The sequence below is a fragment of the Mauremys mutica genome, chromosome 10 (genome assembly GCF_020497125.1).
Source record: "Mauremys mutica isolate MM-2020 ecotype Southern chromosome 10, ASM2049712v1, whole genome shotgun sequence".
Lineage (NCBI taxonomy): Eukaryota > Metazoa > Chordata > Testudines > Geoemydidae > Mauremys > Mauremys mutica.
In genome coordinates this window covers 84064880-84088980 of record NC_059081.1, presented here as the reverse complement: position 1 = coordinate 84088980, position 24101 = coordinate 84064880, and the positions used below count along the sequence as shown (strand labels likewise).

The window sequence follows — 24101 nt, the reverse complement described above, 5'->3', positions numbered from 1 at the left end:
GGAGTTCATGTTTGTCACTGGCGTGGTGAAATCTATAGAACCCACCACCAGTTTGGGGTGTCTGCCTTGTTTTCTGACAGTGCCTTGAAGTCGGCACTCACGGCTGTGAGCCACTGCAGACAGCGTGACCCCCCCCCAAAAAAAACACCTTTGGGTTTGAAACTGGGCTAAGGTCCTCTCACTACCTCCTCCCCCTCATCTGCCAAGGAGTGCGAAGGGGGGGCCATGAACCCACCTTCCTCCATGTGTCAGCCGGCTTGGCTGCAGCCTGGGGGGGTCTTTACCCCTTGGCTGGGGGAAGGATTGATCCTATGAGTATTTGGGAGAGTCAGTGTGGGTTTGTCCCCCTGCAAGAATTGTCTTAACCCAGTTGCAGGGGTGGCAGGTTTGTAGAAATTTTGGTGGTGCCCAGAACCCACCCCCGCCCAAACTCCGCTCCCCACCTGCCCAAGGCTCTGGGAGGGAGTTTGGGTGGGGAAGGAGGTCTGGGGTGCAGGCCTTAGGCTGGGGTAGGGGATTGGGGTGCAGGGTGCAGGCTCTGGGAGGGAGTTTGGGGATGGGATGGGGTGCCGAGGTGTGGGGTGTGGCTGCAGATGAGGGGTTTGGGGTGTGGAAGGGGTTCAGGGCTTGGGCAGAGGATTGGGGCATAGGGGGTGAGGACTCTGTCTGGGGCTGGGAATCAGGTGTTTGGGGTGTTTGGAGTGGCTCAGCGCTCAGGCAGGGGGTTGAGGTGCAGGGGGATGAGGGCTCTGGCTGGGACTGGGGATAAGGTGTTTGGGGTGCTGGAGGGGCTCCGGGTTCAGTCAGAGGGCTGAGGATGCGGTGGGGGGGGCTGAAAGCTGTGACTGGGGGTGTGGGCTCTGGGGTGGGGCAGGGCTGGGGATGAGTTTGGGGTGCAGGGAGGCTGCTCTGGGACAGGGGCCAGAGAGGAGGACTCCCCTCGGCTCTTTCCCTGCCGGCAGCAGTGAGCTCTGGGGGAGGAGCCCCCCTTTCCCGCCCCCCCAGCAGCACAGTCACCCCCACCACGGTCACTGCATGTGCTCCTGGGGCCCCTCTCAGGTCCAGGAATCTCCCTCACCTCCCCCGTGGTGGGTGCCGGGGGGTGCTGCATACACCTCCTCCCCTGCTGTTGCCCCTGACTGTCGCCTCACTGGGGGTGAGGGATGGGGCTGCCTCTTGCCCAGCCTGGGGCAGGAGCGGTGACTGCGGGGGGGGGGGGTCGGGACACCTGTGCTGCTGGAGGGTGCTGCCGGAAAAGGGAAGGGTCTGAGGGGGAAGGGCAGGCTCAGAGTCAGTCTGCCCTGGCAGTGAGTTGGGGACGCTAGGACCCCGAGGCAGCAGTTGCTGCAGGGAGGCAGCGTTGAGCTGCAGGGAAGAGGCAGCGTGTCAGTTTTCAGAGTAGCAGCCATGGTCCCGGCCCCGGGGGGCAAGAGGGGGACAGGGGAGGCACGGGGGGAGGGGGGCTGGGGAGGACACCCGGCCCCAAATACTGGTGGAGCTGGGCCCCTGGGCTCCAAATACTGCTGGTGCCCGAGCACCACGTGGCTATGGAACTCGCCGCCCATGCCCAGTTGTATCTCTGCGGCTCTGGCAAAGGGGCCAGCAATGTGGGGATCCATGGGGAAAACATGGTGGGTACTGAGCACCCATCGGCAGCCAGCCCCTCCCTCCTCCCAGCACCTCCCTCCCACAGGTGAACCCACCTCTCAAATCCTCCCCTCCCCTCCAGCACCTCCAGCCCACCACAATCACATTGGCGGCTCATAGTCATCCTGTGGTCAACCAATACTCCGCGGTCCTTCTCCTCCTCCATTACTTCCAACTGATGCCTCCCCAGCTTATAACAATAGTTCTTGTTCTTAATCCCGAAATGCATGACCTTGCACTTTTCACTATTAAATTTCATCCTATTACTATTACTCCAGTTTACAAGGTCATCCAGATCTTCCTGTATGATATCCCAGTCCTTCTCTGTGTTAGCTTTGTGTCATCTGCAAACTTTATTAGCACATTCCCACTTTTTGTGCCAAGGTCAGTAATAAAAAGATTAAATAAGATTGGTCCCAAAACTGATCCCTGAGGAACTCCACTAGTAACCTGCTTCCATCTGACAGTTCACCTTTCTGTACGACCTGCGGTAGTCTCCCCTTTAACCAGTTCCTTATCCACCTTTCATTTTTTAATATTGATCCCTATCTTTTCCAATTTAACTAATAATTCCCCATGTGGAACCGTGTCAAATGCCTTACTGAAATCAAGATAAATTAGATCCACTGCGTTTCCTTTGTCTAAAAAAATCTGTTACCTTCTCAAAGAAGGAGGTCAGGTTGGTTTGACACGATCTACCTTTTGTAAAACCATGTTGTATTTTGTCCCAATTACCATTGACCTCAATGTCCTTAACTACCCTCTCCTTCAATTTTTCTTCCAATACCTTGCATACTACTGATGTCAAACTAACAGGCATGTATTTACCCGGATCACTTTTTTTTCCTTTCTTAAAAATAGGAACTATGTTAGCAATTCTCCAGTCATACGGTACAACCCCTGCGTTTACTGATTCATTAAAAATTCTTGCTAATGGGTTTGCAATTTCATGTGCCAGTTCCTTTAATATTCTTGGATGAAGATTGTCTGGGCCCCCTGATTTAGTCCCATTAAGCTGTTTACTCTCCTGTGTGTGTTGGGTGGGGGGGGGGCGGTTTCAATAATCCTATCAATGTGCTGCTTGTGTCCCTTGTGTTCTCACATGGAGCTCTACTCCTCCCTTCCGCAAGTCCTCTCCCGATGGAGCTTCCTGCAGGACCGAGGTGCCCCAGGGCTGGGGTCTTCCTGCTCTAGAATCAGATGAGCTCACACACATTAACAGAGCGTGTCTGAGAGCACTGGGTAATCAGCACTCACAAGCTGACCCCTTGTATGTTCCTGGGTTGAACAGCAAGTTCAGACTGTTACTCCCATAGGCCTTTGGACTCAGAGGCTGGGCTAAACTGCACTTTTTAACCTGCCACCCTCGTATGCCAGGCTCAGCACATCCTTATCCCCATTTTCATGCCACTTGATGAGCAAACCCCACAGGATTTTTGGGCGCTGCAGGGATCTTTAGCTTAGGTACAAACAGGGGTGAGCTGGAGCCGGTTCGCACGGGTTCGCGCGAACCGGTTGTTAAATTTAGAAGCGGTTTTAGAACCGCTTGTTAACTAGCTTCCCTGTGAGGGAAGCTTTGATGGGCTCTGCCTGGGAAGCCTGTAATTCCTCCTCCCGGCCGCCGGGGGGCGCTGCGCTGTGCTGCGAGAGCCATGTGAGCTGCCTCCTGGACCTGTTGCTGCTGCTGCTCTTTGGACCTCTGGCCCTGGGGCTCCTGCTGCTGCCCCGTGAGTCCCCGGCTGCGTCCTGCTGCTCCCAGCCCCCCCCCCCCCCCGTGTGAGTGTCTGCGCCCCTCCCCCGCCTTCCCTGCCCCCAGCCAGCCCCTCCCCCCAGCCACCCTCTGCCCCCAGCCCCACCCTCCCCCCAGCCAGCCCCTCCCCACAGCCGCCCTCTGCCCACAGCCACCCTCTGCCCCCAGCCAGCCCCAGCCCCCAGCCACCCTCTGCCCCCAGCCAGCCCCAGCCCCCAGCCACCCTCTGCCCCCAGCCAGCCCCTGCCCCCTGCCAGCCCCAGCTGACCTGGTAATTCCTGGGCTGGGTGTATGCAAGTGTGGGCTCATGAAGTTCTGGAGCAGAGATTTCCCATCATGCAATGCTTCCCCGCTTTTCGGGTCCCAGAGTTCAGTGTGGTTCTTACCTTGGAGTTTCTGTTTTCCATTCTGTATGCTAATGGGATGCCTCCCTGTCCCATCTTTGATGCAAATGAGGCTAGGGGAGTCTCCTCAAACCTATCACCCGTGTCTGGAGGGGCTTAGGTGTGTCTCCCACCACCTTTTCATTGCTTTTTGTAAGTCTTTCTTCTGATCAAGCAGAGGCTGGGGAGGGGTGGGGGGTACTTCCTGAGTCAGACAGGCTGGGTACAATGCCCTGGTTCCCCAAGAACACAGAGCTGGTAGGTAACACACCCCAGCACCTCCAGTTTCAATGCCTCCAGAGACACGGGAGTGAGTGATGTGTCAATATGTCATTGACATAGATTTATAGATTTCAAGGCCAGAAAGGACAGCTGTGAGTATCTTGTCTGACCCCATGTACAACACATGCCGGAGACCTGCCCCAAAAGAAATCCCAGGGCAGATCTTTTAGAAAAACATCCCCTCGTGACTTAAAAATTGTCAGTGATGGAGAATCCACCATGACCCTTGTTGTTTAAGTTGTTCAAATATATAATTATTCTCACTGTTAAAATGTTATGCCTTATTTACAGTCTGAGTTTGTCTAGCATCATCAACTGTCAGCCTTTGGATCATGTTTCACCTTTCTCTGCTAAATTGAAGAGTCCATTATTAAACATTTGTTCCTCCTGTAGCCACTTATAGACCCTATGTCATAAACAGATAGTTAAGGGTTAATGCCTCTTTTATCTGTAAAGGGTTAAGAAGTTCACCTAGCCTAGCTGACACCTGACCAGAGGAACCAATGGGGGAACAAGATGTTTCAAAAGGAAGGAGGGAAGTTTTCCTTTGTTTAGTCAGTTTCAGTTTCAGCCGGAGTGAAAAAGATCAAGGAACCAGCCTCTTATCAGAGTAGTAAGTTTTAGAAAGGAATAAATAGGTTTATGTTTATTTTCTTTTGTAACTTGTCTTGGTGCAATTAGGGGAATTATTAAATTGGGTATTCTTGTGTGTATTAAGGGTTTTGCCCAGGGGAACATCCTGTGTTTTCTATCTATTGTCTGTGAGATTAGCTGGTATGCTGTCTCCCAGGTTTTTTTTCCTTTCTTTTACCTTTCTTTTCTTTAATTAAAAGCCTTCTTTTTAAGAACCTGATTGATTTGCCCCCTGTTTTTTAGATCCAAGGGAATTGGATCTGGACTCACCGGGGAATTGGTGGAGGAGTCTCTCAAGGCTACCCAGGGAGGGGAAGGTTTTGGGGGGAAAGAGAGTGTTCCAGGTACTCAGAAATCTGGATGGTGGCAGCGAGACCAGATCTAAGCTGGTAATTAAGCTTAGAAGTGTCCATGCAGGTCCCCACATCCGTACCCTAAAGTTCAGAGTGGGGGTGAGACCTATGACATGGTGAGCAACGGAGGGATTTTAAAGGAACCTAGACAGATTTTTTTTCCCCTCCTTTGAGATGCTGGAGAAGCAGTGAAGGAGAGATACCCTGAAGGCAAACAGATAAAGTTTTTCTAACAAGGCTTTGGTTCCTCTGGTCAGGTGTCAGCTAGGCTAGGTGAACTTCTTAACCCTTTACAGATAAAAGAGGCATTAACCCTTAACTATCTGTTTATGACACCCTAATCAAGTGACCCCTGAACCTTCTCTTGGAATGAGCTCCTTGAGTCTGTTGCTATAAGGCAGGTTTTCTAACCCTTCAGTCATTCTCTCATGGCTCTTCTCTTACCCCTCACCAGTTTATCAATCTCCTTCTCGAACTGTGAGCACCAGCTGTGGACCCAGGATTCCAGCAGCAGTCGCACCAGTGTCAATACAGAGATAAAATAACCTCTCTCCTCCTACTCGAGATTCAGGCCTAAGAGCAGGAGAACTGTGTAGACCCATGCCAAGGTGGGGAAGGGGACAAGGTCTGACGCCAGAGGAGGTGCACTCAGAGAGACTAGGGAGGGGACAGCATAGTCATCGGCCCTGTGATTATGAATAAAATGCAAGGCCTGCTCCAACCAAAACACAAGTTGAAAGCCCTGAAGTTGATTTAAATCTTACCATTTAATGAGGGCTCCTACAGTAATTGTGTCATGCTCTTTTTTCTTTCTAATGGCTTTTAAATAGTGATGATTTGAAAGCACAGTGCTTAAAAACCAACAGCATTACGTATTTTAACTTGATTAGAATTGGGTGAGTAATTGCGTTTGGGGTTCAGAGGCTGTTCCAAAAAAATCAAAAGAACAAAAATCAGTCCAGGTAAAAAATAATCCACATTTTTTCAGACTTTTTGGTGAACCAAAGAAGTTTCTTCAGAGTGCTCCAAAGCAGGGATTCGAATCTCAGAGCTTGTCTATACCACGCAGCTTTTAGCGACGAGGCTCTGTCGACACACCTTGTCGCTAAAAGTCAGCGTGTGTGAACACTCTGTGTCAGCACTTTGTCGACACTTTTGTCAATAAAATACTTCCAGCCCCACAAGTGGCGTTCAGTTTGTCAGCAGGAGAGCACTTCGGCCAACAAAGCCGCATTCACATTGCCGTTTGCGTTGAGCAGAATGTTTGTCTTTTGTGGGCACTTTTCTAAGCACCTGCAAAAGACAAGTTTTGTTGACAGCTTGCCAGTGTAGACAAACTCTCAGACTCCCATATCTAAGGCAAGAGCATTCACCCTTAGACTAAAGGTCAGAAAGAGAGTGTGAAATGCCACCAGCCCCACCTCCAACTCCATCTGCTCCTCCTCTGTCAGTTTTGTCACTGGTCAAAACCATTCCTGTGAAATGTACAGATTGTTTCGGGTTGACCAAAGCTGCATTTTTTCAGTGAATAAACTATTTGTCTGGATGTGGGAGGGAAGAGGGGAAGCACCCTGCTCTGATTGTGATACTAATGTGTGGACATGTCAGCAGGACAGGGGTGCAATGCAGAGTTACCTCTCAACAGGAGGAAATTAATCAGGAATTGTCTTGGCTGTTAATAAAGCAACACAGGCCTTGATTTTTTGTTTATTGCCTGTGATCTGTTCATGACTTTTACTAAAAATACCTGTGACTAAATCTTAGCCTTACCCAGGAATCAGTGCAAACACTTCTAAGCGCCATAGCTAGAGGGCCGAGCTCTGTTGTGGTCCCCAACCTTTTCAGTGCAAATGGATTTTCTGGTGATTCCTCTGTGGGGCTGGGCTGCTTCTGACCTGTGCTGGGGCAGACATGTGCAGGGGTCATGTACAATCCCGAAGGAGGCCTGGGGTGGGGGGCAGAGGAGACGCTGCCATGAGGGGAGATGGGCCGGGCTGGGGCTTTTACGTTCCTTCAGATGGCTTTTCATGTTTTTTCATTTTCCTCAGCTTCGGCCAGGTCCTGCCCATTGACGCCCAGAACTGACCGGCTGCGATGTTCAAAGCTGTTCCCGTTACCGACAGCCAGAGAAATGCCACTGAGTGGAGCCTCGGCTGGACAACACTTTCGGGGGTACAGGGTGAATTGCAGCTTCCTGCTTATAGTGCAGGGGAGCCCTGTCTGTGCCCACTCCAGGGAAATTGGTCCCAAATCACCTGCTGTTCTTGGCTGCCTGACCAAGCTGGAAAGCAGCACACTGCTGCCCACGGCCCTCTCCCCCACCTCTCTCTACCCACGGAGCAGGGCTGCTTTCGTCCTCACCCCGACTCAGACCACCCCTGGGCCGTCTCGGGGGCTGCAGGCTCAGCGCTGCACTGACACCCAGGTGGCCAGGCACTCACAAACCCACCAGTGTCAGCGGGGCCATCAGCCCTCCAGCCACTGCCTGATCTGCTGAGCCAGTGCGAACGGCTGCAGAGGGGCCCCCTCTGGGTATGTCTGCACTGCATTGTGAAGCTGGATTTCTGGGACCCAGGCTTGTGGAGTCAGTTTTTCCAAGCTGGACGTCAGTGTCCACACTGCAAACCTGGGTTTTAGAATTGCTGGATCCAGGTCAAAGCCATATGAACAAGTCCATACTGTTTGGGAGGAGGGATGGCTCAGTGGTTTGAGCACTGGTCTGCTAAATCCAGGGTTGTGAGTTCAGCCCTTCAGGGATCTGGGGCAAAACCAGTACTTGGTCCTGCTAGTGAGGGCAGGGGGCTGGGCTCAATAACCTTTCAGGATCCCTTCCAGTTATAGGAGAGATAGGTATATTTCCATATATTAGCATATTAACCAGCCAGAGCTTCCGGCTTGGGTCTGTGACGAGAGCTGTGTCCACACTGCAAAATGACAGGCCTTGGACCCAAGTCACAGTGGATCACAGGCTCTGACGCATCCCCCAGCAGGGTTCTAGCACCCAGATCCCGAGTGCTTGCTGACCTGAGTCAGAACGATGTCCGTGTGTGTGGATAGAAGGGGGGCTTGGCATCAAACCGGAGTCAGAGCCCAGGCTTGGTTTGCAGTGCAGAGATACACCACACTGGCTTAGCTTCCAGCATCCCACGACAGCTCAGGATGATCAGTCAGTTTCATTCAGGGCCCTAACCCACCAGTGGTGTAACTTGGATTTAGCTCCATTGCCTCCAGCAGAGCTAAAAGCATAAACCTCTGCGTGCCTCAGTTTCCCCTATATTTATGGCAGGCGGGGATCTGGGGTGGAATAGCTGCCCACCCAAAAGAAGAACTGGTTTTATTGCAGCTGCAGAAATAGTTCACTGCCCCAGAGAACACAGACATTGCTGGCCAGAAAATCAATCCTTGTGTTGTTCAATTTTTGTGTTTATTTGAACAATCCACAGTGCACTTCGCTTTGTAGGGGCTGGACTTCCCCGAAGTGGGCTGGTTTACAGCCAGGAGAACTGGCCCAAGCTGAAATTGCAGCACAGAGTATTTCCAAAAGAAAACATGACCCGTGGTGCCCTGGCTACGCTGCATCTGCCATGAATCGATTGCCCAGCTAAATGAACCCAACATGGAGATTTCAAAGGAGCTCAGCTGGGTCTTGCAGTGCCTGAGGGGACCACAGCCTCCCTCTGATGGTACCCAGCAAAGCCTCTCTCCAAGGGGACCCATCACAGCCTCTCTCCAATGGCAGTCTTGAAACCAGCCCATGCAGCCTCTCAGTGGCCCAGCAGTAGATTGACGCAGACCAGTCATCACTAGGTAGCGGTTTGTCCCAGCTGGACATGGCACCTGCATCCCCCCCGAGCTCACATTTGGGCCACTCCCCTGGCCAGACACACGGGGGGAAAAGAGTGACCCACGGCACCAGCAGGGCTGTAATAGTCCCCTGAGGCCTCAGGCCTGGTAGGGAAGTAGGCACGACGGGGCCCTGATCTCGCGTGTCTGTGCTGCGCCTGGCGCCATGGGGCCCTGATCTCAGTCACTAATAATTAATTATTAACTACTAGGGCTGTCGATTAATCACTGTAAACACCTGTGATGAACTGAAAACAAAATTGACATGTTATTTTTTATTGCGTTAGTCGCATACCTGTGGGTGGGGAGGGAGGCATCGGCAGCAGGGGGACTGAAGCCCCAGCCCACAGCTCTGTGGGCTTTGGGGGGCTGGAGCCCCATGCCCCGAGAGTGGCTGAAGCCACAAGCCCCACAACCAAAAGGGGCTGGAGCCCCATGCCCTGAGGGCTGCTGAAGACACAAGCCCAGCATCCTGAGCTGGGCTGAAGCCCAGAGCCCCCATCCCTGAACCTATATTTGAAAATAGAGAACCCCCCCAAAATATTTCAATAAATGGTATATTCTGATATTGTTTAACAGGATGATTAAAACTGCGATTAATTTTTTAATCACCTGACAGTCCTATTTACTAGTGAGTGAGACTCATAACCCTGGGACACCTTCACCAAACCCTTGACCATGGCTTATTCCATTTTTCTCTTCCAAAGACACTGAGGTGCCCCGGTGCCATGCAGCAAATCACATCGAGGACTGGGACTTTGCTCTTCAGCAGCCTGCTTTTTAAATGGCATGTATACCATGGATTTCTACTGAACCTGGTCCCCATGTTAGCAGGGAGGGGAGCATAGCTTGCAGCTGTGAGCCGTGGGTGCCAGTCACAGTTCCAGAGTGAACGTTTGTTCAGAGTGGAGTTTTGCATCTGTAACTTACCCCTGGGTTGGGTCTGGCTGCAGGGACTGAATTTGGAACTGCGTTAGCTTGAGAGAGGAGCTGTAGACACAGATAACACCTATACCTCTCCTAGCCACTAGAGAGAGTGATAGGTCACCCTTGGGTACCATGGGCTCCCTCCCTCCTCCCAGTGCCTCCCGCCCGCTGCGATCAGCCATTTTGCAAAGCGCCGGAGGCTCAAGTGGGGGGGGGGGGGAAGTGAGGATATGGCTCACTCAGGGGAGGGGCAAGAAGAGGCAGTGGTGACTTGGGGAAAGGGGTGGAGTGGGGGGCGGAGCCTGGGACAGAGCCAAGGGTCCAGCACCCCCTGACTGGCACTGGTGTCTCCTAGAATAAAGGACACGGCGACTAGCTGGTGTGGAAATTTTTAATAAAAATGTTTCTGACACCATCTAATACTGAGTGGCAAGTGCAGTTGGGAAAGAAAATACACCGGTGAAAATCGAGGCTTCCAACAGGAGGTGGAGAATAAGTACTTTTCCCTTGAATGTAATGGTGAGGCCATGTGTCTTCTTTGCCACATGTGTGTGTCTCAGTTCAAATCTTCAAACTTGCAGTGTCATTTCGCTTCTAGCCATGCACATGTGGATCAAGAATTCCCACCAGGTTCTGAACTCTGCACTTTGCAACTGAAAACTTTGAAAAAACAAAAAGATGTAGAAGCCCAGTTCTGTTTGAATTCCGTCCGTCTGCCTCCTGTTCGGCACCGTTTCCCATCAGCCTTTCCTGTAATTGGTCACTGTGACGTTTTATGATCTTTTCCTCACTTTTCACTGCTCAGCCCATGGTTAGGGTAGGTTTGAGGCCCAGTTACCACAACATAATCCAGTGTCGCTCCCCCAGCAGAACAAGCATCTGGTGGGACAAGCGCAGGGTCTGACTGATCATCCTCTCTGGGGATGGCTTGGAATTCCCCTCCCAAGTGAGACTGGCAGTGACCTTGGGAGCCGTTTCCCTTTCTTGGCTGCAAGGGATGAGGGTCACTCGCCAGGATTATCTGGGCATCTCTCACTTAACCAGTTCCCTGCCATTGCAGTGAACTCAGGCACTGATGCATCTCGGGTCCCCCTAGCTACTCCCCATGGCATGTAAGTTGAGTCTTCTGTGAGCTGTGACACTGATTGTTGGGTGTAGTGTGTGGGTGCTGGAGGGAGGCCTACTGGGGGTGAGACTAGCTGAGCTGGTGGGTCCTTCTGGGGTTAAATTCTATGACTTTGACTGTGTGGTTTTCTGAGCTAGGGGCCAATAATCATTGCAATTCAGTGACAGCTGGATGCCCGGCTTCCTTAGCCTGTGTTGATGATCCCAGCCCATGGTTAAAGTGACCTTTCCCATCACATTTGTCCTGCTTTGGACGATTCCAAAATCTAAGCTGAGCACAGCATCACCTTCCATACTAGCACAACCGGGTGTAGGCCTATTCCACCAATTCCCCTGAATCAGGCCCTGTGCCTAACAGGGCCCCGCGCCCAGTGAGAATCCCTTCCCTGGCTAGAGGCGCCTTTTTAATTTTTACTCACCTGGCGGCGCGCTGGGTCTTCAGCAGCACTTTGGCAGTGGGTTCTTCACTTGCTTTGGGTCTTCAGCAGCGGGTCCTTCAGTGTCGCCGAGGACCTGGAACGAGTGAAGGACCCGTCGCCGAAGTGCCCCCGAAGACTTGGAGCACTGTCCAGTGAGTACAAACCCCACATGTTTTTTTACATGTGTTTTTTTTTCCAGTCATCCCTGCCGGCCGTCGAAACTGTTCGAATTGGGCCCTGCACTGCCTAAAGCCGGCCCTGGCTGCAGGGAATACATCACCTCTCTCTATGTGAGATCGACGCATGTGTATCTATCATTCTCTATAGAGATAGAAAGAGAGTCAGGTACCTTTATTTGCTATTTTTCTCACTGTCTCTGATACTATGGGATAATATTAAAATGGAAAAAAGTCAGTGATGGTTCTGAAGGAGATTAGAGCGAGACAATGTCAGATAGGAAACAGTCAGTATGAAAGTTTGAGAGTTCACTGAAATAGCTGAAAGCTAAGAAATAAAAATGATGACACAAGATGACAAAGCACCAGGTTTAATTTTTAAAGCAAATTTTCCTTAACATTTTCTACTGATTCCCAGGCAAATTTCCGTCTATGCAGAGCCCTTCCCTGCTATGGTGACACTGAATGCAGGATGTCAAGTAACGGCAAGTCCCGCAGCCCTGCTACCCCGGATGGAGCCACGCGGCCCAGCTACCCCGGCTAAAGCCTCGCAACCCGGCAGCCCCGCTCTCCTGGCCGGAGCCCCGCAACCCCGTGGTCCTGCTCCCCCAGCTGGAGCCCTGCTCTCCCGGCTGGAGCCCTGCGGCCCCGCTACCCCGGCCGGAGCCCCGCAGCACCGCTCTCCCAGGCCGGATCTCCGCAACCCCGCAGGCCTGCTCTCCTGGCTGAGCGGGGCAAGTCCCGCGGCCCTGCTACCCCGGCCGGATCCCCACATCCCTGCTCCTTCTGCCGGAGCCCCACAACCCCGCAGCCCCAGTCCCCTGGCCCAAGAGTGGCAAGTGCGGCTGCCCATCTCCCGCGGCCGGAGCCCTGCAACCCCGCGGCCCCGCTACCACCACCAGAGCACGGAAATCTGAAGTGCTGCCCGGAGAGAACATGCCCCACGAATCGGGCCCCGCACTGGCTAAAGCCGGCCCTGCATACAAGGGAGTTTTTCATCCATTATCACAGCAATCGCTGACATAACGATATCCCTCCCCAGTTATGGAACTTGCAGGCAAAATGACATCGCTCCCCGGATCTTCTCCTTCTCCACTCCATGCTTGTTACCATCCTATCTTTACAGAACATGATTCTCAGCTGCCCTCGATGGCACCTCTCCTCCTTGGATCAAACACTCGCTGGTGATTAGAGACGGCCATTAACCCATTTCAGGATAACAACACCCCACCGGTTCCACCCACTGTCATAAGAACATAAGAAAGTCCGTACCGGGTCAGACCAAAGGTCCATCTAGCCCAGTATCTGTCTACCGACAGTGGCCAATGCCAGGTGCCCCAGAGGGAGTGAACCTAACAGGCAATGATCAAGTGATCTCTCTCCTGCCATCCATCTCCATCCTCTGACGAACAGAGGCTAGGGACACCATTCTTACCCATCCTGGCTAATAGCCATTTATGGACTTAGCCACCATGAATTTATCCAGTCCCCTTTTAAATCAGGATTTGGGGACTTCAACAGCTGAGTCAAGGGAGAGAATTATTTCAGGAGTGGGTGGGTCAGCTTTTGTGGCCTGCATCTTGCGGGAGGTCAGACTAGATGATCATAATGGTCCCTTCTGATCTTAAGTTCTATGATTCTATGATTAAACATTGTTATAGTCCTAGCCTTCACAACCTCCTCAGGTAAGGAGTTCCACAAGTTGACTGTGCGCTGTGTGAAGAAGAACTTCCTTTTATTTGTTTTAAATCTGCTGCCTATTAATTTCATTTGGTGACCCCTAGTTCTTGTATTATGGGACTAAGTAAATAACTTTTCCTTATCCACTTTCTCAACATCACTCATGATTTTATATACCTCTATCATGTCCCCCCTTAGTCTTCTCTTTTCCAAGCTGAAGAGTCCTAGCCTCTTTAATCTTTTCTCATATGGGACCCTCTCTAAACCCCTAATCTTTTTAGTTGCCCTTTTCTGAACCTTTTCTAGTGCTAGAATATCTTTTTTGCGGTGAGGAGACCACATCTGTACACAGTATTTGAGATGTGGGCGTACCATGGATTTATATAAGGGCAATAATATATTCTCAGTCTTATTCTCTATCCCCTTTTTAATGATTCCTAACTTCCTGTTTGCTTTTTTGACCACCTCTGCACACTGCGTGGACATCTTTAGAGAACTATCCACGATGACTCCAAGATCTTTTTCCTGACTCGTTGTAGCTAAATTAGCCATCATATTGTATGTATAGTTGGGGTTATTTTTTCCAATGTGCATTACTTTACATTTATCCACATTACATTTCATTTGCCATTTTGTTGCCCAATCACTTAGTTTTGTGAGATCTTTTTGAAGTTCTTCACAATCTGCTTTGGTCTTAACTATCTTGAGTAGTTTAGTATCATCTGCAAACTTTGCCACCTCACTGTTTACCCCTTTCTCCAGATCATTTATGAATAAATTGAATAGGATTGGTCCTAGGACTGACCCTCGGGGAACACCACTAGTTACCCCTCTCCATTCTGAGAATTTACCATTAATTCCTACCCTTTGTTCCCTGTCCTTTAACCAGTTCTCAATCCATGAAAGGACCTTCCCTTTTATCCCATGACAGCTTAATTTACGTAAGAGCCTTTGGTGAGGGACCTTGTCAAAGGCTTTCTGGAAATCTAAGTACACTATGTCCACCGGATCCCCCTTGTCCACATGTTTGTTGACCCCTTCAAAGAACTCTAATAGATTAGTAAGACACAATTTCCCTTTACAGAAACCATGTTGACTATTGCTCAACAGTTTATGTTTTTTCTATATTGTTTCAACTAATTTGCCCAGTACCGACGTTAGACTTACCGGTCTGTAATTGCAGCGATCACCTCTAGAGCCCTTTTAAAATATTGGCGTTACGTTAGCTAACTTCCAGTCATTGGGTACCGAAGCCGATTTAAAGGACAGGTTACAAACCTTAGTTAATAGTTCCGCAACTTCACATTTGAGTTCTTTCAGAATTCTTGGGTGAATGCCATCTGGTCCCGGTGACGTGTTAATGTTGAGTTTATCAATTAATTTCAAAACCTCCTCTAGTGACACTTCAATCTGTGACAGTTCCTCAGATTTGTCACCTACAAAAGCCAGCTCAGGTTTGGGAATCTCCCTAACATCCTCAGCCGTGAAGACTGAAGCAAAGAATCCATTTAGTTTCTCCGCAATGACTTTATCATCTTTAAGCGCTCCTTTTGTATTTTGATCATCAAGGGGCCCCACTGGTTGTTTAGCAGGCTTCCTGCTTTTGATGTACTTAAAAAACATTTTGTTATTACCTTTGGAGTTTTTGGCTAGCCGTTCTTCAAACTCCTCTTTGGCTTTTCTTATTACACTCTTGCACTTAAGTTGGCAGTGTTTGTGCTCCTTTCTATTTGCCTCACTAGGATTTGACTTCCACTTTTTAAAGGAAGTCTTTTTATCTCTCACTGCTTCTTTTACATGGTTGTTAAGCCACGGTGGCTCTTTTTTAGTTCTTTTACTGTTTTTCTTAATTTGGGGTATACATTGAAGTTGGGCCTCTATTATGGTGTCTTTAAAAAGGGCCCATGCAACTTGCAGGGATTTCACTTTAGTCACTGTACCTTTTAACTTTTGTCTAACTAACCCCCTCATTTTTGTATAGTTTCCCCCTTTTTAAATTAAATGCCACAGTGTTGGGCAGTTGAGGTTTTCTTCCCACCACAGGGATCATAGAATCATAGAGTCATAGAATTCAAGATCAGAAGGGACCATTATGATCATCTAGTCTGACCTCCTGCAAGATGCAGGCCACATAAGCCAATCCACCCACTCCTGAACTAATTCTCTCCATTGACTCTGCTGTTGAATGCTCCAAATCGTGATTTAGAGACTTCAAGTAGCAGATAATCCACCAGCAAGCGACCCCTGCCCCATGCTTCGGAGGAAGGCGAAAAACCTCCAGGGCCACTGCCAATCTACCCTGGAGGAAAATTCCTTCCCGACCCCAAATATGGCGATCAGCTGAACCCCAAGCATGCGGGCAAGACTCTCTAGCCAGACCCTCTGAAAAAGGCTAACAATATCCCAACATTGACCCTTTGTACTAATTACCAGTGTGGCACGTTATTGACCTATTGACTAAACCCATTATCCTATCATACCATCCCCTCCATAAATTTATCCAGCTTAATCTTAAAGTCATGGAGGTCCTTCGCCCCCACTGTTTCCCTCGGTAGGTTGTTCCAGAATTGCACTCCTCTGATGGTTAGAAACCTTCGTCTAATTTCAAGCCTAAATTTCCTAACTGACAATTTATATCCGTTTGTCCTCGTGTCCACATTAGCACTGAGCTGAAATAATTCCTCTCCTTCCCTGGTATTTATCCCTCTGATATATTTAAAGAGTGCAATCATATCTCCTCTTGTCCTTCTTTTGGTTAAGGAAAACAAACCGAGCTCCTCAAGTCTCCTTTCATACGACAGGCCTTCCATTCCTCGGATCATTCTAGTGGCCCTTCTTTGAACTCGTTCCAGTTTGAATTCATCCTTCTTAAACATGGGAGACCAAAACTGCACACAATACTCCAAATGAGGTCTCACCAAAGCCTTATATAACGGGACTAGCACCTCCTTATCTCTACTAGAAATACCTCGCCTAATGCATCCCAAGACCACATTAGCTTTTTTAATGGCCACATCACATTGCTTACTCATAGTCATCCTACGATCAATCAGGACTTCTAGGTCCTTCTCCTCCTCCGTTACTTCCAACTGGTGCGTCCCCAGCTTATAACTAAAATTCTTGTTAGTCATCCCTAAATGCATAACCTTACACTTCTCATTATTGAATTTCATCCTGTTACTAATACTCCAGTTTACAAGGTCGTCCAAATCTCCCTGGAGGATATCCCGATCCTTTTCCGAATTGGCAATACCTCCCAACTTGGTGTCATCCGCAAACTTTATCAGCCCACTCCTACTTTTGGTTCCGAGGTCAGCGATAAATAGATTAAATAAAATCGGACCCAAAACCGAACCTTGAGGAACTCCACTGGTAACCCCCCTCCAACCCGACAGATCACCCTTCAATACGACCCTCTGCAGTCTCCCCTTTAACCAGTTCCTTATCCACCTCTGGATTTTCATTTCAATCCCCATCTTTTCCAATTTAACCAGTAATTCCTCATGCGGTACCATATCAAACGCCTTACTGAAATCAAGATATATTAGATCCACCGCATTTCCCTTGTCTAAAAAATCTGTTACTTTCTCAAAGACGGAGATCAGGTTGGTTTGACACGATCTACCTTTCGTAAAACCATGCTGTAATTTGTCCCAGTTGCCATCAGCCTCAAGGTCCGTAACCACTCTCTCCTTTATAATTTTTTCCATGACTTTGCATACTACAGATGTTAAACTAACAGGCCTGTAGTTACCCGGGTCACTTTTTTTCCCCTTCTTGAATATAGGAACTATATTAGCTAATCTCCAGTCGAACGGTACAATCCCCGAGTTTAGAGATTTATTAAAAATCATCGCTAACGGGCTTGCAATTTCACTCGCCAATTCCCTTAATATTCTAGGATGAAGATTATCCGGGCCCCCCGATTTACTTCCGTTAAACTGTTCAAGTTTGGCTTCTACCTCAGATACCGTAATGTCTACCCCCATATCTTCATTCCCATCAGTCCCTCTACCACTATTCCTTAGCCCTTCATTAGCCTCATTGAAAACCGAGGCAAAATATTCGTTTAGATATTGTGCCATGCCAAGATTATACCTAATCTCCACTCCGTTTAAAGTTTTAAGCGGTCCCACTTCTTCCTTCTTGGTTTTCTTCCCATTTATATGGCTAAAAAACCTTTTGCTATTGGTTTTAATCCCCTTCGCTAGGTCCATCTCCACCCGGCTCTTTGCCTTTCTCACTGCTTCCCTACACCCTCTGACCTCAATAAGGTAGGTTTCTTTGCTGATCCCTCCCATTTTCCAGTCCTTGTACGCTTTTTTTTTTTCTTAATCACCCCTCTGAGACCCTTGCTCATCCAGCTTGGTCTAAAACTGCTACCTACGAACCGTTTTCCCTTTCTCGGGAAAACGGTTCGTAGGTAGCAGTTTTAGACCAAGCTGGATGAGCAAGCGTCTCAGAGGGGTGATTAATGCTATTAACAATGCTATTAATGCTATGTTGAATGCTATTGTATTATGGTCACTATTTCCAAGCGGTCCTGCTATAGTTACCTCTTGGACCAGCTCCTGCGCTCCACTCAGGATTAAATCTAGAGTCGCCTCTCCTCTTGTGGGTTCCCGTACCAGCTGCTCCATGAAGCAGTCATTTAAAGTATCGAGAAATTTTATCTCTGCATTTCGTCCTGAAGTGAAATGGTCCCAGTCAATATGGGGATAATTGAAATCCCCCACTATTATTGGGTTTTTAATTTTGATAGCCTCTCTAATTTCCCTTAGCATTTCATCATCACTATTACTGTCCTGGTCAGGTGGTCGATAATAGATCCCTAATGTTATAATAGAGCATGAAATTTCTATCCATAGAGATTCTATGGAACATGTGGATTCACTTAAGATTTTTACTTCATTTGAATCTACACTTTCTTTCACATATAGTGCCACTCCTCCCCCTGCACGGCCTGTTCTGTCCTTCCGATATATTTTGTACCCCGGAATGATTGTGTCCCATTGATTGCTCTCAGTCCACCAGGTTTCTGTGATGCCTATTATATCTATATCCTCCTTTATCACAAGGCACTCTAGTTCACCCATCTTATTATTTAGACTTCTGGCATTTGTGTACAAGCACTTTAAAAACTTGTCCCTGTTTATTAGCCTGCCTTTTTCTGATGTGCCAGTTTCTTTTTTATGTGACTATCATCTGATCCGGCCCTTACATTATACTTTTCAGTCCTCTGCTCCTGACTATAACCTGGAGATTCTCTATCATCAGACTCTCCCCTAAGAGAAGTCTGTGTCCGATCCACACGCTCCTCTGCAGCAGTTGGCTTTCCCCCATCTCCTAGTTTAAAAACTGCTCTACAACCTTTTTAATGTTTAGTGCCAGCAGTCTGGTTCCACTTTGGTTTAGGTGGAGCCCATCTCTCCTGGATAGGCTCCTCCCATCCCATAAGTTTCCCCATTCCTAATGAACGTAAACCCCTCCTCTCTACACCATCGTCTCATCCACGCATTGAGACTCTGAAGCTCTGCCTGCCTACCTGGCCCAGCGCGTGGAACTGGGAGCATTTCTGAAAATGCCACCATAGAGGTCCTGGATTTCAGTCTCTTCCCTAGCAGCCTAAATTTGGCTTCCAGGACATCTCTCCTACCCTTCCCTATGTCATTGGTACCTACATGTACCATGACCACCGGCTCCTTTCCAGCACTACACATAAGTCTGTCCTGATAGAGGTTCAGATGATGCCCCCATGACTGGCTTTCCCTAGACAGAAAGAAAAGAAATGACGTAACCAAGTACAATTTATACCAGCACCATTAGTCACCTGTTCACATGGCTCTTTCTATCAGGACGTTTTCACGTCACCAGCCCAACTCCATTTCACTCCCATCCCAATCTCCCTGGAGCTTTCCTCTCCAGCCCAATGGCCTTTCACCGGCTCCCAGGAAGTCTCTATTGCTGCCGAGGAGTCTGAGAGGTGGGACAGACTCAGCCAGTTCTGCTCTAATGGGAATTCGTCCCTGCCCCGACTCTTCCGGCCTCGACTTCCACATCCACGTTCTGTTCCAGCTGCCGAGCACCCTCTCCCCTGGTATTGTTATAATTTTAAATCAGTGAGCTGGAAGGTTCTGCAGGGTCGCTGCAGGCCCACAGCCCAGGTTTCTAACACGCCAACCCCCCCGTTATCCATTGCACCACACAGCCCTTCAGAGGGATTGAGCCAGGTTGGGTTCTCCTGTCTCTCACCCCTAGAACCCACACTCCTCTCCCAGGGACCTGGTCATCGCAGGCTACAGCTGACACGTTAATGCTGAGGAACCCGCTGGGAAAACGTGTGCCGACTCCTTCTCCAGAAAGGCGCTAGCAGTGACCGCTGCAGCTCAGAGAGTCAGAGGCTACGCCACAGGATCCTGCCATTTCAGTGAGGTTTTCACAAGGAGGTTTTTTAGCTCATGTTTTTAGCCCAAGCTGCAAAAAAAAAAAAAAAAAAAAAAATCCCTGGCAGCACAATCGTGCCGCACCACTCTTCGGCAAGTACATCGCTCTGAGAAGGACTGAGGAACCTGCCACCAAATTGCTGCTGAAGACCCCGAAGTGCCACCCCTATAGAGGCGGGAGGGCCGCCCCTTGGCAGGGCCAGCTTTAGCCAGTGCGGGGCCTGATTCGTGGGGCATGTACTCTCTGGGCAACACTTAGCATTTCCGCACTCCAGCAGTGGTAGCAGGGCCACGTGGTAGCGGTCCGTGGGGTTGCGGGGCTCTGGCCATGTGAGTGGGGCAGCCGCACTTGCCCCTCTCGGGCCTGGGGACCGGGGCTGCTGGGTTGCGGGGCTCCGGCTGGGAGACCGGGGCTGCGGGGCCGCGGGAGTTGCCGCGCTCGGCTGGGGGAGCGTGACTGCAGAGATGCGGGGCTCTGGCCGGGGTAGGGGAGCCCCGGGGCTCCGGCTGGGAGAGTGGGGCTGCGGGGTTACGCGGCTCCGACCGCGGTAGCGGGGCCACGGGACTTGACGCGCTCGGCCGGGGGAGCGGGACCGCGGGGTTGTGGGGCTCCGGCCGGGAGAGCGGGGTTGCGGGGCTGCGGGGCTCAGGCCGGGGGAGCGGGACCACGGGGTTGCGGGGCTCTGGCTGGGAGAGCGGGGTTGTGGGGCTCTGGCCGGGGTAGCGGGGCTGCAGGACTTGCCGGGCTCTGGACGGGGGAGCGTGACCGTGGCGTTGCGGGGCTCCGGCGGGGGAGCTGGGCCACAAGGCAAAAGCTACATTAACATTGTTTCAGTCTGTGTGTTACTTGACATCGTGCATTCAGTGTCACCATAGAAGGGAAGGGCTCTGCAGAGACGCAAATTTGCCTGGGCATCAGTAGAAAATGTTCGTAAAATTTGCTTTAAAAATTAAACCTGGCGCTTTGTCATCTTGTGTCATCGTTTTTATTTCTTAACTTTCAGCATCTGTCTCACATAGAGAGAGGTGATGTATTCCCCCCTTGGTATTGGCCTCACCAAGCACCTGCTTCTTTACCTGGTGCCTGGAGCCATCCCTGGACCCTGACACTCTGCTGATCACAGAGACTGAAAACGTTTCTGTTCCTGTGGTGCTCTGTCCGTGGGCAGCGACCTGGTGGGTTCCCAAGGGTGTGTCGAACACAGCCTCACCTTCCGTGGTAGGAAGCTTTTCCTCCAGTATCACAGCATTTGCTGGTATAATGAGAACCCTTCCCAATTATAAATACGTAGGAACGGCTATAATGGATCAGGCCCATGGTCCATCTAGCCACTGTCGTGTCTTCTGACAGTGGGCAATGCCAGGTGTTTCAGGGGGAATGAGCAGAATCGAGCAACTATCAAGTGATCCACCCCTGTTGTCCACTCCCAGCTTCTGGCACTCAGAGGTTCAGGGACACCCAGAGCATGAGGTTGTATCCCTGACCATCTTGGATAACAGCCATTGATGGACCTATCATCCCTTTAATTATCTAATCCCTTTTTGAACCAGGTCATACTTATGGCTTTCACAACATCCTCTGGCAAGGAGTTCCACAGGTTGCCTGTGTGTTGTGTGAAGAAATATTTCCTTTTGTTTGCTTTAAATCTGCAGCCTATTAATTTCCTCGGGTGAACTCTGGATCTTGTGTTATGTGGAGGGGTAAATAACACTTCTCTATTCATTTTCTCCACACCAGTCATGAGTTTGTAGGTCTCTGCTGTTCTATAGACCTTATGGTGCTCACTGTGTCTTCGCCAACTGCCCTCTGTGCTCATCTCCACCACATCTGTACACACACACACCTGCCCAGGGGCTGGAGGAGTTTGTCACCTCTCCTCCACCTTAATGTAGCTGAACAATTAATACATTAAATAACAGCAATGCTAATAATGTGTTAACGCTGCCAGTTTGCCAAACATCGCTCCCCACCTCAGATTGCCTCAGTGCCTGGCCCGGATCCAGCAGCTATGCTGTGATCAGGGCCGTCCCTAGCTATTCTGGGACCAACTCAGCTGTGAGCGGGCCCCAGGCCTCCACGGGGGTGGGGAGGGGAGGAGCGGGTCCCAGGCCTCTGCGGGGGGGGAGGGAGGGGGCCGATTTGGGGAAGAGGGGAGAACCACCCCCCAGCCCTCACCAGCGCTGCAGCTGGGGCCGGGTCTGCACTTCCTGCTGCCAGGAGTGCAGGCCCGGCCATGCTGGCTGCTGCAGAGCTCAGGGGAGTGGGGGCCATGGGGCTGGACAGGGGTGGGAAGAGGTGGGGCAGAGTGGAGGCAAGCCCAACCATGGAGAGAACCCAGGAGTCCTGGCTCCCAGCCCCCCCGCTCTAACCCACTAGACCCCACTCTCCTCCCAGAGCCGGGGAGAGAACCCTGGAGTCCTGGCTCCCAGCCCCCTGCTCTAACCCACTAGACCTCAATCCCCTCCCGGAGTCCAGGAGAGAACCCAGGAGTCCTGGCTCCCAGCCCCCCATCCCCGCTCTAACCACTAGACCCCACTCCTCCCCCAGAGCCAGGGAGAGAACCCAGGAGTCCTGACTGTTACAGCTGCCTCCACACCCAGAGGCACAAGACGCCGCTATCTCAGCGCAGGGGATTAGCTATCTCCTGTACCCAGGATTGCCTTGTCCCGAGCGCAATTAGATGTGACCTGTGACTGGGACGAAAGTCCGCCCTCCTTGTCGCGTTGCACTTTGAATTGTTTTCCAGGCAGCCCCCTCGGAGGGAACAGGACTGAACCCAGCAGGGTGGGAGATTGCCTGGCCCCCAGCCCCAAATCTTATTCCAACTGCCCAGCGCTGCTGAGCGCAAGGCCGGGCACCCAGCCACATCTCGGCAGGCGCTTCAGGGGCTGGGAACACGTGGGGATTGGAGAAGCAGCACCCAAAGGATCTGTACGGGCCAGGAGGCGACAGGCGGCAGCTGGGCCTGAGCAGGTAGGAAGGAATGAGGAGAGTCCCTCATAATCCGCAATTTGCCTGGGTGGACAGGGTGGGTCAGAGGATAGGGCACTAGGCTGGGAAGCAGGACTCCTGGGGTCCATCCCAGCTTTGGAGAGGGGAGTAGTGTGGTCTAGTGGGGGCCTGGGATCCAGGACTCCTGGGTTCTATCTCTGGAAGGGAAGTGGGTCAGAGCAGGGCAGCTGGGAGCCACGACTCCTGAGGTCCATCCCTGGTTTGGGGAAGGGAGTGGGGTTGAGCAGGGGGAGTTGGGGTCAGGTCTCCTGTGTGATCATAGTTAGTCTGTCTATGCCTCAGTTTTTCCTCCATAAAATGGGTGTCGTGGTCCCATGCCCTTATACGGGGGTTGTGCGGATATTTAATCTTGGCTAAAGGGGGCCGGATAGTCTGGCAGCGGGGCTGGGGTGGCTCAAAGACATACCTACAAGTACACTAGAAAGGACAGTCCCATTTGGGATGGCGGCACAGAGAGTGAAAGCTCTGTCTGGCAGGTTCGTTCCCCAGCGGAAGATTCTCCTCCAAGGATCCACTCCGGAGAGCAGCTTTAGCGCCTGAGCCGAGGCTGGTTGGTCACTGCAAATCCCATATCCCCCTTCGCCTGCCCACACCTGTCCTCACGGGCTCCGACTCCCAGCTGGGTTACACCAAGATGAAGATCTACGCAGAAAAAAGGTAAGTCCTGCATGGTACCCAGGGTACCAAAGAAACAGACCCTGTGGGCCCCGGGGCAACTTCACGGTCCCTACACACCAGCTAGCCACACCGCGGAGACACCCCATTCTCCCACCCACTGCAGGGAGACGGACAGTTCTCACTGCACTCTGCTGTCCTGGCCCAGGATACTGCATAGCCACCCCAAAGCCTGTCCCGCCTCCTCCCCCTTCCCAACCCATCCTGCCCTCTGCTGCCCGGTGCCCAGGATACTGCATAGCCAGCCCCAGCCGTCCCCTTCCTCACGCCACCCCACCCGACCTGTTACGACTAGTGCCTATGATACAGTATAGCCGCCGCTCCCCACCCCACACTCTGCTGCCCCCTTGTGCCAATTATACAGTAAAGCCGCCGCTCCCCACCCCACCCTCTGCTGCCCCCTAGTGCCCATTATACAGAATAGCCGCCGATCCCCACCCCACCCTCTCCTCCCCTAATGCCCATTATAAACTATAGCCGCAGCTCCCCCCATCCCACCCTCTGCTGCCCCCTGGTGCCCATTATACAGTATAGCCGCCTTTCCCCACCCCCACCCTCTGCTGCCCCTAGTGCCCATTATACAGTATAGCCGCCCCTTCCCCACCCCCACCCTCTGCTGCCCCTAGTGCCTATTATACAGTATAGCCGCCCCTTCCGTACCCCCACCCTCTCCTGCCCCTAGTGCCCATTTCACAGTATAGCCGCCCCGTCCGACCTGTCACAATCTGGGTCTTGAGGATACCTGCTCTCTC

The 24101-nt window shown here is 51.1% G+C and overlaps 1 long non-coding RNA gene across 1 annotated transcript; it reads left to right on the top strand.

Annotated features, from left to right (window-relative positions):
• Window positions 1-4640: 4640 nt before the first annotated feature.
• LOC123343433 lies at window positions 4641-23165 on the top strand. Its single transcript, XR_006572238.1, has 5 exons — window positions 4641-4675; window positions 7097-7227; window positions 11562-11707; window positions 22409-22635; window positions 23151-23165. It is a non-coding gene; the product is annotated as an uncharacterized LOC123343433 (long non-coding RNA).
• The last annotated feature ends 936 nt before the right edge of the window (window positions 23166-24101 follow it).